This window comes from Pholcus phalangioides, unplaced genomic scaffold (assembly GCF_987345545.1).
Source record: "Pholcus phalangioides strain wild (caught in Gottingen) unplaced genomic scaffold, Ppha-v1.0 ptg000009l_1, whole genome shotgun sequence".
Classification (NCBI taxonomy): domain Eukaryota; kingdom Metazoa; phylum Arthropoda; class Arachnida; order Araneae; family Pholcidae; genus Pholcus; species Pholcus phalangioides.
Window position 1 is genome coordinate 8,137,317 of NW_028301602.1, and position 15,267 is coordinate 8,152,583.

The window sequence follows — 15,267 nt, forward strand, 5'->3', positions numbered from 1 at the left end:
ATTCTATCTCTGTTATGTTTGTCTGTTCAATGCCAAATTCTTTGTTGATAGAGTGCGTGTAAGATGATGGCTGTCCCTTTTATTGCAGGCTGAAAGTTCTTCGGCAGTTCTTTGTACAATCACAAAAGACTACAACGTGAAATAACGCCAACTTCACAATTCTATTATATACACGGGTATTTCCAGAACGCAACTTAAAAATATTCCAATCACATCATAGAAAAGTGAAGCTACCGAGTTGGTTATTCTGAAATTTTGTCAGAAAAATTATCGGCAGTCAGGAACTCTGACCTGCATGAATCTATCTGACAGTGAGAAATTTTGACATCATTGAATTTCAAGAGCAATTCCAAAATTATTCATAATTGAATTCCGATAACGGGTCTATAACGAAATTCGTGCGCGATTAAGAATTATTCTGGGTAATCACTAAAAAGCCCTATCGGTTTTTCCTGAATTTCAGCAGAAATGTTATCGATAGTCGTTCCGGTTACTTTCGTCAAACATGTTATGAAGAATTCCGTCAGATACGTTACCGATAGCCATTTCGATTCCCAGGAATTTTATCCGATATGTTTGTTATCAACAGTTGTTTCAACTAGTTTCGAAAATCATCAGACACGTTATCGACAGTCAAGTTTTCCTGGAATTTCATAAGGCCACGTTATCGGCAGTCGTTTCATCTACCTTTGAATATCACCAGACACGTTTTCGACAGTTAAGTTTTTCCAGAATTTTGATAGGCGTTATCGACGGTGATTTCAGCGACTTTCGAAAATCATCAGACGCACCTTATCGGCATTATAAACAATTATATTTTTCTAAAATTTCATCAAATATGCTACGTATCAGTCGCTTCGATTCCCAGGGATTTCGTCCGATTTCTTATCGACAGCCATTTCAGCTACTTTCGAAAATAATCAGACACGTTATCGACAGTTAAGTTTTTGTGGGATTTTGACATATCCGCTATCGACAGTTAAGTTTTCCTAGAATTTTGACAAACATGTTACCGACGGTGGTTTCAGCTATTTTCGAAAATCATCAGACACGTTACCGATAGTTTAGTTTTCCTCGAATTTCGTCAGACACGTTATTAACTATGGCTTCAGCTAGTTTGGAACATCATCGGACGCGCTATTGACAGTTTCGTTGTTCTGGACTTTCAGAAGTTACAGTATCGTCAATGGTTTCAGTAATTTTCGACTTCTGACAGACACACGATTGATAGTGATTCAAGTTATTCTAGAATTTCATCAGACACGCATTTCATTGACAATCATTTCAGCCGCTTTGCAATATCGTCAGACACGTTATTGACAGTCGCGTCAGCTGCTTTTGAATATTCTCAAACTTGTTATTAACGTTCATTTCAGTTTTTTTCCCCTAGAATTCCATTACCTACTTCTAAATTTTCTTGCAATTGCATCAGAAAAAGTTGTCGACAGTCGTTTCAATTATTCTGGAATTTCGTCAGAGATTTTATCCACACAGCCCGCTATTAGCTATTCTGCAGTTCTGACGAAAACATTGTGGAACTCTGACAAATATATGTGTTGGCATTGGGAACTTTTAATGTACACATTATGCATTCGAAACTGAAAGATAGACGGTAGGCTTTCACTGGGTAGTAATTCCATGAAGATTATGAAATTCCGACAAATAGAAAAAAGACCCTGAAAATTTTTCTTAAAGATTTTCTTACAAATCTTTGAAATATTTATCGTCCCTGCAATTTATTTAAAATTTCAAGTAAAATAAATGTTTGATACAGTACACAGTACATGAAATATAAAAAAAACTTTTTCACACAGAGAAAATTTCAAAATTGATCTCTTCGGATCGAGTTCAAGCACACACAAATCACATAACATATTTTCATTTTATTTAAAGTTCAATGAACAATAAACTTTAAAATTTTACAGAAAATATGCAATATTGCTTTAAGATAGACGATAAAAACAATAAATTCCATGGTACTCTACATAACTTGTTTTTTTCCCCATATTTTCAGTTGAAAGATTGTGATGGGCATTATATGCAGCACGGAATGAACGTCAGAAGCGTGACTGGGCACAAAAAAAAACCACTTTCTGCATTTATAAAATGCCTTTTTCTTTTCTCTCCAAGGGCGTCTGGAAAGTAAATCAAAGCATTAAAACAAAATAAAAGACGTAGTCTACGAAAAATACATAAAAGAACCAATTCTGGTATTCTACAGTGTTGTTGACAGACTCGGATACATTCATTTCGAAGGTGAATCACACCACAATTTTCGTGAAGAAATACGACATGGGCCTGAATTACATGTGTTATTCGGGAACCCCCTCCATCCCCCCATTATTTGTCATCATCATCATCGTAATACATACGTACCCCGGGAAACAAAAACATAGGGATATAACACCACGTTTTGCATTCATCAAGTTTGTTGTCTTGATTCTATCCATATTTATGGAGCCCTTTGAATTGTGATACCTCATGTTATAATTACATGCAAAACATTCGAAAACAATACGAACAGCATGATAATAATGATGACAATAAAAAATGTGCAATGTCTTTTGGCTGCCCTCCAGTGACGTTGTTCGTGACGTGTGGATCATCAACTCTCGATCAAAAACACCAACGCTTACAGTGTGCATGTATTACGTGAACACAGGTTCTTCTCTTCTCAGGGTTATACCATACGTACCGTATTTTTACGTAATTTTGACCATCCTGACCTTTTCTGTAAAATTTCCCGTTTTTTTTTTGCACGCATTTTCAACGAGACAAAGGATGTGAAAGGAAATTAAGCATAGAAATTATTTAACCAACTTATAAATCATATTATGATGATTACGACTATAAATCATCTACAGTATTAATCTCCCATATTCATTTCAATCCACTGCAATTTGCGGTAGTGCTTTATTTCTCGCCATTGGCGATTTTTAAAGTGATTTTAGCAATAGATGGCAACTTTGCTTACTTTTGGCATCATTTTTTTAACAATAATTAGTGATGTCCCATATTTTCCAGTGTTTGGAATCTGTATGTTCCGTATTTTTTCTCGGGAAAAAGTCAGCTTACTTTATTCTATTTGATTAACTGCGTTGAGATTCAGAATACAGTCACTCCATGATTTGCTAACGTTCAATTTTCGGACTTCTCGTACTAAAATATCTGGTGCTATTGGCGAATCCTTGGTCGACCTTGACGACGTTTGGCAGAAATTTTTCAATCAGGCCTCTTCCTTTCTTCCCTCCAGTCAAGGGCTGATTGTAGAATCACGGATATTCGAAAAATATAAAATTTGCTTACGTACCATTTATTTATTTATTTATGCAATATTGTTGGCCGAGGATGCCTATTATAAGAGATTGCGTTTAAATGCCACTGGTGCCAATGGTGATTACTTAATTCCGTTTCGGTTTACGAACAGGAAAAAAGCGTTTTAAATCCCGAAAGAAGCCATATGTCAGAAATCTCAGGTTATTTTTTTTCGAGAGAATTTGATTGAAGAATTATATTTCAGCAGAGCACGCCACCAAATACAGATCCTGTTTTCCAGCCCATGGATCAGTAGGCAGTGCCGTCTTAAGGCAAGGGCCCGCCCGGGCACGGCCCGGGGCCTCAAGCGAAGAGGGGCCTCACAAAAATGAGATTTGGTTGAAATTTTCGAGAATTTATTTGGTAGGGCCCCCGGAAAATCAATTGGCCCGGGGGCCCATGATACTCTTAAGACGGCCTGTCAGTAGGTCATTTCAAACTTTATGAAGCTCTGAGGGGAAAGAACTTTTCAAAGCTGTTTTGCAATTTTATCTTACATAGAATTAACCATCTGAAATTTCTGGAAACATTATTTTATCATCCTACATCGCATAGTTCCTATTTACAAATCTTGGCGGCAGTGCCTTACGGAACCATCAATTTTGTGGCCAGATAGTGTTGGTAGCACAGATTTATTTTGAGGGCTTTGAGATACTGAGATTATACATGATGAATATACTCACGAAACCAGACTTTACCCTGGCATCGTTTCCATTCCATTTGCATTCCATCTGTTTCGAATAATGGCAATTTTTTTCAGCGTTTGTTTGATCATAACCACAAGAGCTGTTGTAAAAGTTCACACTAGAAATCTTCGGAGTCCCAGGAACGGATTAATTCATTTCGCATTCATTCCTGTGGGGGAAAATTATTAATTATTTGGGGGTTGAGAGAGAGAGAGAATTCGGTGTTTATGTGAATGGACTTCAGGAACGAATTAAGGTCGTAAACCGAGGGTAAACTGTATTCTGAATGCCAACAGACAGGACCGGTCCTAAAAATACTGCCGCCTGAGGCGAATAATATTTTGCCGCCCTTAAGATACGACTTTCTGAAAAGAGTTTCCTTTCTTCACCTCTATTACCTTGCTACAATGGTTCCCAAAGGGTTGGTCCCGACCCACCCACCCCCCTGGAGGTGGGGGGGGGGGGAATGGTTAACGTTGATGATTTAAGATGTCCCGAGAGAATTTTCTAAATAAAAACGTCCTGATGGTACTAAACATACCAGATCAATTTAATAACTCTTCTTTGAAGCGGGAGGGTGTTTCATAGTGGGCGCACTTGCTTACATTTTTTCCTTTTTTCTTATGGGTTTGGGAAAAATGTCTACCCTTCAAAGGAATAATTGGGCTATTTAGCACATATATATCATATATCATTAACATTCTACACAAAATTTACTAAAAATAATTGAAAAAAAATGTTTTTCAATCAAGCATCACAAATGTCCTTTTGCGTAATTATTACTAGTTCGTAATTATTCTGAACCCAAAAGACAAAATTTACTTATTGAAAATAAAAGATTTCCTAGTTTTTTAAATCGTGATTTTTTTCCGCATTATGTTGCTTACATGCTACGTTGCGTGTAGCATAAAGAAGTTTTTCCTGCCTTTTTATTTATACGTTGCTGCAAAATTTTCAAGCGAAGTGACATCCTTGAGTTCATATGATTGTTATAAGAGGCGTACCAGGAGAGAACAAGGAGGACGGACGGGGGAGGAGGATCGAAAATTCTACCACAAGTCATTGTACCGCTTGATCATTGTTTGGCGCAGCGTAACCCTGATATCCCTTGCAACATTAAAAACAAACTCCAATCCAATCCGAAGGTGCATATGCACCCTCGAATGGTTTATAGCACATATCGCAGTGAATCCGTCTGAAAAATATGATGTTTGTTCTTGGTGAGAAGTGATGTTGTGCACTCTCTAAACACACCCTCTACCGCCTTTGCTGTTGCGATTCAACCGCACATTCTAAGACGAAAAACATTAATGAGAGATAGAACACCTTCCACCACCTTTCACTTTGCGAATTTTACAGATGTTAATTTACCACACACAAATAACAACTGTTAGAATTTTGAGGCAAACTTGATAATTTAATTAATACTATTATTTATAAAATATCAACTAATATCATATCATATTGCTTTTTTTCATGTGCGGCACATTCATCAAAATCCGGTTACTAATTTCAATCGAAGAACTTTAACAATTTTATTTGGTAGGTGGAGGAAGGGGTTCTACTTCATTAATACCTTTCTCACATGTACTGTATAATTTCGGTAATATTTTCTGGAAGGCATATTTTTTGCTGATGAAATTTTATTCTTACCGGTTTATTGGTTGTGGACGAAAGTAATTTAGAAAGACACTATTTTTTCATGGTGAAAAAGTTTACAAAGAATGGACGTTTAGAGTCTGAGAATGCTTCCATGTTCACAGAGTTTTTTTGCTGCGCAGAAGAAAAAAAACCCTATATTGTACAAAGCAACATATTATTTTATCATTCCGAACAGATATATCGAAATTCTGTGAGCAGAGAAACAGGCCCTACATCCCGTAGTAGCGCCCCCTTTGGTGCCCCTTCCTAATATGAGTTTGTAGTGTAAAAACACAAAAGTGCAATCACATCTGATGAGAATTATATCCGGCCCCCGGGCAGGAGCTCTGCCAGACCCATTCCCTTTGTGGGTGCCATGCAGGGACCTCAGTTGAATGGGAGCTTCTACGATAACATCTGGCACAATGATTCATGACAGTATTTCATCATTTTTGTCGCACCACGGTCATTTTCTGCACACGAGGGCTAATTAGACCGGGACTTACAATTTATTGCCGATTCCGAACGCAGACTTGTTTTTTATACTCTTCGAGAGGTTGGTGCGCTAACCCCTCGATGGGGGACTCCCTGCGGTAATGTCGCCGTTTTTGTTGTTCCCCTGTGTCAGGAAAGTTTTATGACAAGGACAAACCGGGTATTGAACTCGCGACACCTCTGAACATTTTTTGGTACTTTATGCGAGTATCTTATGGACCTGGGCTACCGCGCCCCATTTATGACAATATAAGAAGTGCTGCCTAGGCCCTCTTTCATTTTTGCCCTGGGGCTGTGATGTTGTTGGGACGGCAGTAGGGACAAATTTTTTTTTGGATTAAATATACAAAATTTATATTATATTCTGTAGAACGGCCTCATTATGATCAAGGATTCCGCGGACCAGCTTTATCACTATCAAGGGTTCCGCGAGAAACTTTACCCTGGTATAGAGAACAGATATAGGTATACAGAACTGGGCAGTCAGAACATTCCGGAACCAAACAGCACCACGCTAGAGATTCTTCTATTATGGTATTGGCTGAAAGAAGCATTTGTCGGAAAATGAAGAAGGAATCCAAACTTGTGCTCGGGGATTCAACTAAAGAAAGGAAAGTCAATTGGAAAAATTTTGATAAAGAGCGAAAAGATCCTTAACAAAAAAAGAGAAGAAACATAATTTTTTTTCAGGAACCAGCTTCTCTAGAGACAGGTGACACTTTTTGGAAGTGCAAGAAAGGAGGTGTGTTGAGATGAATTACGTATTGAATAGCAAAGAGTTGAATAGAGCATTTCAAGACTGAAAAGTATTGTATTTACCTGAACTTATTTATATCCACTCGAACTTTCCCTTCAAAATTATTTCGATGTGTAAAAATTTCAGAGAGTAAAAATGCTGTTATAATAAATCTGTCATAAAAACTGCCGCCTCATCAACTCTTGCTTGGCGCCGGCCCTGCCAACAGAAGCCAAGAACGAATTTAAAAATCATGTAACCCTAGAGTGACGCCACTCAATCAACACATGATAAGGTACACAGCACAGAAAAAATAAATAAATAGAAAGTAGAAAAGAGAAGAAATAAAGCGCTACAGTGTGTAAAGAAAGTGAATAGAATTTTTTTATAGATATCGCCAAAAAGCACGAGAGTCGATGAGTAGTTACCTGTTATCATTTTAAATAATTTTTTGCGGCTTTAATAATTGAACTCCGCCGCTAATGTTTTGTTTTATATGTTTCTGGGTGAGATGAATGTACTTAATTTTTTTCACAATTTTTTGAAGATGACAACTTGGGACCCCTTTTCTTGTGAGTTAATTTTGTTTAACTTTGCACATGTCGGTACTTGAAGAATATTTTCCAAAATGCAACCATATAAAAAATAATATTTCGTAAATTTACATGAAATAACTTTTTTGACATGAAAGGAATAATTTGAAAATCTTAATCATTCTTTTGCCGTTGAAAGTTTCTTCTAAGGCTGTTATTGCTACTTGACCGAACATGGGATCTCGTAAACATTCCTCTGGGGAATTTTCAACTTACTGGTACATTCCAGAACATGAGTTGAGAGTGTATGCTTAGCCCTAACGCATTTCTGTTATCAGAGTTATGCGTATTTCATTACATTTCATTCAAACCGAACACAAATCCAGTCTATCGCCAAGGGCAATTTCCTACCAAATGAGTTGTGCTGGAAGTGTGTTTGTGCCATTCGGTACTAAATCATTCGGAAGTGTTGACGCATGACAAAGCAAGTGAAAAATAACCTGTCGAGTTGTCTACTTCCGAATTCAAAAGACAGATTGCAGCACTTGAAGAGCAACTCATAAAAAGCATCGCTCAGAAACAAACTTCACTTTAGGTTCACAACACATAGACGCACATTCCGATGTGTAAACATTCGTCAGAATTTCTAACACGAATAATGGGTGAGGATAAATAAAGAAAATAATGACGATAATGGACTGAAGTGCATGTGCGGCAGTTCAGTAGTAGTAGTAGCAGTCATGTGCGTATGCACCTAACTCTCTGATTGTTCGTACACGATACGTACACGATTGTACCGTTGTACGTATCGGCTCGCATTCACGGCTCGAAGTTGGGAACCACAGATGTGTATTTTATGTTCTAGTGGTGATGACATCTGTCTTCTGTATTTTGAAGTGAAAAATGACAGATGTTTGAATTTTTTCTTCTTCCAAGACTAACTTAAGGAAACAGTGAATGGACAACTGTAAGATTTGACACCCTGTATATCGCAACGGATCAGTGTTTCTCAACCTTTCTGAACCCAAGGATCAGTAGAATGTCTGAAACAATTTGACGGACCACTTGTGTCCCGTATTACGGTACATTCCTTTAATTTTGGTCGTTCCAATTTTTTTTTATACAATAAATATTGAATGTATAATATTTATTCAGGTCATGAATACACAGTTTTTTCATAATATGTAAATTATATTATGATAATTATGACAATAAGTATTCATCTCACATATTTTTCATGTTCAACTTTTTTTTCGCAATTTTTCAACAATTTGAATAACAATTGGTGATTGTGCCTATTTCTGCAACGTTTTTGATAATAATTGGCGATGCGCCGTATTTTACCCTATTTAACCACTTTACGATCAAAGGACGTAATAATGCGTCCAAATACCAGTGGAGTGAATTCAAACAAGAGTTCATTCTGTTTTCTTTCCTCTCTCTCCAGATCATCCCGAAGCTTTGTTGCAACCATACAATTTTTTTTCTTTTTTGGTTTTTTGTATACCCTGAGTGATTTTTTCCCTCATATATGATATATCTTTCTTATAAGAGTGAAAGAGAAATCTAACTTTGTGTATCTCTTATCACCTTTATCTTTTATACTGTCTTAGTCTTTTTTATTTGGGGTTTTTCCCCTTCTTTTTTCCTAACGTGTAGGCCCACGAGAGTGTGTAAGGGGACCCTTGGTAAGATAATTAAAGTTAAAGATAAAAAAAAGTCTTTGTCAGGGTCCGCGGTCGTCTCGGGTCTCGGGGAAGCAATAATTTTTATGGCTTTCAATACAAAGGCAGCGGAACGAGCGTCTTCCTTTGTGAATGACCGAACAAATACGGATTACTTCACACCGGCTGTGGTTTTTGTGGTTTATGTCCAACAAAGACTTTTATAATGTTTAGACTTTTATTAACTTTAATTATCTTACCCTAGCCCACTCTCGTGGGACTGATCCTATAAGACAAGGTTACTCTGTTTATTGACGATTCATCAAATAAAGAGCATACGAATTTCTTGCCAATTCGTTTGAAAGCAAAGAGTGTTAAGATCATTACTTGTGTTGCATATCCCGCCAAGCCACCGATGTTCGGAGAGAAAGACACACTTCCACCTGCAGTCACCGTGGAATGAACAACACGCAATAACAACCGTACTGAGAATGTTAAGTTTATAAATTTTAAAGTGATAAATATTTTATTTTAACTGGCATGATCGTTATTTTTCTCAACTCCTCCATCACTCACCAACAGGACAGTTGTGATGTTTACGTGTTTTTCCCCATGAAATATGGTCATCTGATCATTTGAATATTTTCTCCGTGAAATACATTTTTTTTCTACTGTGATTTGTAGCCACCCACCCCCCCCCCACCCGTCCGCAGCAATTAGGAAATTTCTTTTGGAGCAATAACTTGCCTTTTTGACAAAATTTAGTGATACCTCCCCCCTTGTATTTATCGCATCCCGTAGGATAGCAATTCCTGACATTTTCCAAGATGATGTATGTACGTTGAACCCAAGTATAAAGGCGTAATTTTTATTTGAATCCATGTTGAAAAAAGACTAACGTCGATTACAAAGATTGAATAATTTTTCATCCAGTTAGAATTAGGTGTTACTACAACTGATTTTTATCAAGTCTGCTTGCGGACCATCTATAGTCTGAATGATAAACACTGCATCAGATGATTCCAACGAAAATTTAAAACTCCTTTACAATAAAATTCAACTGTCTCGTTACGTAAATTCCACATAATCATATTCACAGAATACAGTACAATATATATTTATATGTATACTCTGTAAGACCTTGAGACACGGTGAAGTGTTTCAAGAACAAAAGGCGCCGGACTGTTCCCAAAAGCAAGGAGAAGATAATATAGTACTGAGTCCATACATATCCACGTCAGAAATGGTCATAAAATAGTATAAAGGAGAGCCAAAAAAAGCAATTATATCATTGTGGTATGAGAGGCGGCTTAACACGCTCATATATTATACATTTTTACAGCCGAATGCGGCGACGCGTAAGTCTTCTTCTTCTTCCAAAAAATCTAAATTATTTTTTAGCGGGTTTTCTCTCTCGCCGCCATACTCGATACATACGTTATAATAATGCTGAGAAATATATCTCAAGTCATATGTGTGGCTATATCTGAATTAAGATTTATATATAGACTGCCTTTTTTTCTCAGCCCAATATATCAAAGAAGCAGCTATTTTCTGGATATTATGCTGGGGCGAACTCAAAAAGAAAAGTGCGATCTTGTCTCCACCAGGATTCAGGCCCCTTAGGAAAACGGGGCAAGCATGCTACCATCTACGCCACTGAGGACATGACCCTACCTTCCTTATTTCACGCACCGTGGTGTGATACGCAGAAGACAGAAGACAACTTCAGGAAATAGCCCTCAGGTGGGACGGTAGAGACAGGTAGACGGTTTTCTTTCTCAGCCCAAGATATCGAGGAAACAGTTTTCGAAGAAACTTCAAAGTCTTAAATAAGGAAGGCAGGGCCGTGACTCCAATAATGTAGATAGTGGCGTGCTTGCTCGGTATGCAAGAGGATATGGGTTCGAGTCCCGGTGGAGACAACGTGTCTTTTCTTTCCGAGTTCAACTTAATATAATATCAGCATAATATCAAGGAAATATGTTTCCTTGATTTTTTGAATTTTGTTCCGCAAAGTCTTCCGGTATCCAGTGCAATGTGAGAAGCCACTGCGGTAGTCGAGTGTTTATAGTGACGGACTCGCGATGCGAGGATCCGGGTTCGAACCCCACAGTGGTGGTCGGTTGAAGTTGGTTTTCTGTGGTTCCCAACTTCAAGGCGCGAATGCGAGCCGATCTCCCCGTTAAAAAGTCTCGCCACAGAGAGCAACAGGCCTACAACGTTACAAATATTCAATCATTACACTTCACTCACAATTTGAAGTATAGATGGCAGCATTGAAATATCATACACAACACTAGCTGCACACTGAGACTGTTAGGTGCACTCACTTTGTTCCAGACTCTGCCACGAAGCTGAGCTGGAAGAGATCTCGTCAACGGGATAAGTCCGGCGGCAGAGATCCCGGCGTTCATTCATTCAGTACAATGTGAGAAATTTTTCATTCGTAGAAATTCTTCATTTTAGAATGAAAAATTTCTACATTTTCGACGAAATTTTTATTGGTCATAATAATGCATAAAAATTTAGGGCTGGTCCGATTAATCGGGTGGGTTAATCGATCAACTGTTAATCGCAATATAAAATTTTATTCGAGTTAATCGACTCGCGATCAATCCGATCAAAACTCGATTAAATTTTTTTTATTAAAAGTTCATACTTTAACTTGATTTAATTTAGTAAATCGATTAGATGTCTCAAATTATGTTCTTATACATAACATCTCAGATAAGGAACCATATTGTTAAAAAAAATTGAATCAATATTTTGATCAGAATTTCCGACATAGGGAGTCGATTCGAAGAAAACTAGCGATGATTTCAGTTTCAAAACGATTTTCATGGAATTTTTCGAAAACAAAATCAAAATTTACTGCTTGCACTGTGAACAGCACTTTTCTTATTTAGGAAATATCAGCTTCCTTATTATATCATTTAAGCGCAGTTTCAGGAAAAACTATAACAATATAACAATCGAAATTAGTTTCGAAATCAGTGACTACTATAGTCTGATATAACTGATTGAAAAAAAAAAACAAGATCTCCAGGTTAAGAAAGTTCAGAATATGACAAGTATGTTCAGCATAATAGATAGCTTCAAGCTGGCGGCTTTCATTTCTTAATCTACAGTCGAATCCCGTTCTAACGAACTTCAAGTGCCCGGAGAGATCACTTCGTTATAACGCAATTATGTTATGGAGGCATTCCAGGTTTTTGCACTGTTCCTATGTAAACTTATCTGGGGAATGAGAAAAGTGTTCGTTAAAAAGAGATTTTCGCTAAAACGGTATCCGTTAAAACTGGGTTCGACTTTATTTCTATATTTGTTTACGTCCATTCAGTGGATAGATGCGTGAAATGAATAGAATGCATTTTTATAGCATCACTGGTATGATACAGGAACCAGTTCTACGTTTGCTATGAATGATTAGCATTTGACGATATTCGATTAAAATTCGATTAATCACTCCGTTAAAATTTGATTAAAATTCGATTAATCACTCGCTTAAAATTCGATTAATCACTCGCTTAAAATTCGATTAATCACTCGATTAAAATTCGATTAATCACTCGCTTAAAATTCGATTAATCACTCGATTAAAATTCGATTAATCACTCGATTAAAATGCGGTTAATCATTCGCTTAAAATTCGATTAATCACTCGCTTAAAATTCGATTAATCAATCGATTAAAATTCGATTAATCACTCGCTTAAAATTCGATTAATCACTCGATTAAAATGCGATTAATCATTCGCTTAAAATTCGATTAATCACTCAATTAAAATTCGATTAATCAATCGATTAAATTTTTTTGATTAACCGTTAGTTTTGATCGATTCCCATCCCAATAAAAATTATTCAAAATTAAACCTATTTGAATCATAATAATTTATTTTTAAATTATTTCAATCCGTTGAGAACTCACTTGAATGAAATTATAGAAAAATTGTCTTATAATTTTTGATTCTGTTTTAAGTTCACCAGGAAAATTCTTTTTAAACGAAACAAGCGCCATTGCAGATGGCATTGAAGTATATTAGGAAACCCGTGTTTACGAGTCTTTTGTCTGTAACAGATGTTACCGTCAATCTAGTGAGACAGATGGATAATAGCCTTTGAATTCGGCTATTTTTTTTTAAATAACCATTAATTGAAGTATGAATACGTGAAGCTAATTTTTTCTGGAAGATATTGATATCAGGTGGAACTGAAAGTTTCAAGCGCTTTTTTGTATGCGCGTGTTTCAGCTGTTGTGATTTTATGTTTATTGCAATGAAACAAACAACGTGTGGCAACACGAGGAATTTGAACGTCTATAGTGTCCAGCTCCGCTTTCATTGAAATCGAATCCCTATAACACGCACAGCATCGTGACCGCGCTAAGAGAATGCTGCAAAAGATATACATTACTTGAGCTCGTCATGCTCCTGCACTTGTTGTAACTAAAGGTGTTTTCTCCGAGATGTATTGGTAAGCGCACTTGCCTGGACTGCAAGAGAACTGAGGTTCGATTCCCGGCGGAAACTGGAAACTTTTCTCAGAAATAATATCTAGAAACTATCTTTCCTTCATGTACTGTGTGCTGAGAAAAAAAAAACAACGATATCTCTATGAAGAAGAAAATTTGCTGCCACTTAACCGTACGCGCATACACACATCCTTCTGCGGAATTTCTAACGAATCGACACATGCCGGAATGTGTGATCTGAATATATGTGTGCCCCCCCCTAACATATTTATGATGTTAAAGTTGTTCTTGTTTCGTGTTCCGATGGTGCTGCCATATGACTTCTATATTTCGAAATTAAGATTTGAATTTTCATGTTACATAAATGGAGTCTTGAGCCTTTCTTTGTGGAGAGACTTTTTCATTTGGGAGACTGGCTACCATTCTCAACTCGAAGTTCGAAAACCCAGAGAAAAACAGTGTGTACTGTAAAAAAAAGCCACTTAGATGGCTTTTTGTCTCCAAAACATCTGAACTAGTGATTCTCAGTTTCGGGCTTATAGCCCGTTTGCGGCCATGGAATATTCTATGGGGGGAGCCACGGGTGTAAACCAAGTCAAAAGGAGCCATTGTGAGTGATTAAGAGCGCCAAGAGAGAGAGAGAGACTGTGAAAGAAACAGATATGTGTGTGAAGCATTAAAATGAAATATAATAGCGGGGAAAATTTAAACTAATTTTATAGAATACCGTAGGATCTCAACTAAAGGGATGTAGGTATGCAGCACGGGGGTCCTGAGATATCCACCCTTATCAAGAATTTTTTTTTTTACCACTATAAATTTTCTCAGAAATTTTCTTCAGAAATAAAAAGCATCTCACCCCCCCCCCCTATACCCTGGATGTGAGGGCCCTGATTCAAACAGAGGTCACAAGTAAGAAATATGGTCCAAAGAGGCCATGCGCGAAAAAAAAGGTTAACGAAACCTATCTAAACAACCAAATAGTTTTTTTTAGCGTCTCAAACTGACATTCGCCTATGTTTATGCCTTGTGTAGACAGTGCCCGAGGGAAACACCAGAGTTATCCACTGTTATTGACAGTTGTGCACACGGAAATGGACTCTCAACTCAATGCCATTATTATATTCCATACAGAAAAAAAACTGAAACCTTAAATGAGGAATGGGGAAAAGAAATGGACACGAACGAGGTCAACACCAAAAACCGCGCGTCGATAATACCTGATAATTATAAAAAAAAATCGCCAACAGGGTCAAGTTTCTTCTTTATAAATCAACGGAGAATGAACTGCTGAAAGAAATCTTAGAACAAGTTTCAATGCCTTTATGTAATGGCTATCTTCCGTCCGAGACGTTCATTGACTCATCGAGAGACTTAGACAAGGTCTCTCTCTCTCTCTCTCTGACAGTGTCATAATCACGGAAGCGTAAAAGATAAAACAATCACATAACAATTTTCCTAAAATAACAATCGTTATTATACAACTCCTAAACGTATCATTGTCTATGACTATGATTCAAATGGTGCATTAATGTACCCATCCGCAATAGTGACCGCAGAGTACCACCATTTGGCCATGGACAATGTGCGTAAATGGGGGAGAAGAAAATCCACGTTCCGATTTCTCCGAAAAATGCAAAGTTTTCTTGGTACCAGCAACTCCCGAGGGAAAAATCACATTTTTGCATGGTTTTTAGGAAAGAATAGAGAGAGAGAGAGAGAGA